Here is a 1,068-nt window from a genome sequence, read left to right on the forward strand (position 1 = left end):
GGAGGGTTGCTGGTGCCCATCTCCAGCTAACGTTCCGGGCGAGAGGCGGGGTCACCCTGGACAGGTCAGAAATTAAATACAATTATTCTATATTTGTGGCTTGAACTGAAAGAGAAACTTGCCCTAACCCATATGTAATCTGATTTCAACTCATTATCCTTTAAAAATGTGATTCTGCTGCTTGTAAAGTTTTCCCCTCGATACTGTCTACATCTGCACCTTGAAGAAGGAGCATTTCAGTTGCCTGAATGGTCCTCTTCCTCCCTGGAAAGAAATAGGCTGTTCTTTCATGGAGAGATTTAAGAGATGAAAATTGTTCATCTGTGATTTTCAGTAAAAATGTATTACGAACCTGGCAAATTGTCAGACCTTGTGTAATTTTAGGGAGTACTGCAAGGATCTTTTGAGGAATGAGAAGTCATTTTTGCAGCTGTTGTCGGAGTTCAATGGCTTCCTTTCTTTCTGTAATGGTGCATTTGCTGTGATGAGTGAAAAAGAAGAGACAGAGTTAGAATGGTTCAATCTTTTAGAACCCAAAGCCAAAGATCACTGTGTGAACTCTTCTGCTGAGGGGTAGTCACCAAATACTGGCTTTAGTGCTGAATGAAAACCCATGATAACCTTTGTGAAAACAGCATGGTGCACTTGAAAAATGCAAAAATGTCAGCTTCCTCAGTTCCAACAAAAATAAAAAACGACTGTAGAAAAATTTGAGTTCAAATGGCTCTGACTCTTTCAGTTAGGTAATTATTTTTTTGCTGGTTCATCAAATGAATGTTAATGTCTGATTTCTTACAAAATTTTAATAATGATTCTATTAAGCATTGCTAATTATACTTAACATTTCTTTAACTGGAGCTGCTCACTGGTGCAATTGGTAATTCTGTTTCCTTGCAGCAAGAAGGTCCTGAGTTTGATTCCCAGCCCAGGGCCTTTCTGCATGGATTCAGTGTGTAAATAATGGATGGATGGATATCCATAACATGTTAACGAAAACATGCTGCCAAGTCTTCAGGGAGCATTTATAAGAACACTCCTCTATTTTTTAAGGAACTTTGTATTTCATCC

The sequence above is a fragment of the Poecilia reticulata genome, linkage group LG13 (assembly GCF_000633615.1).
Source record: "Poecilia reticulata strain Guanapo linkage group LG13, Guppy_female_1.0+MT, whole genome shotgun sequence".
Lineage (NCBI taxonomy): Eukaryota > Metazoa > Chordata > Actinopteri > Cyprinodontiformes > Poeciliidae > Poecilia > Poecilia reticulata.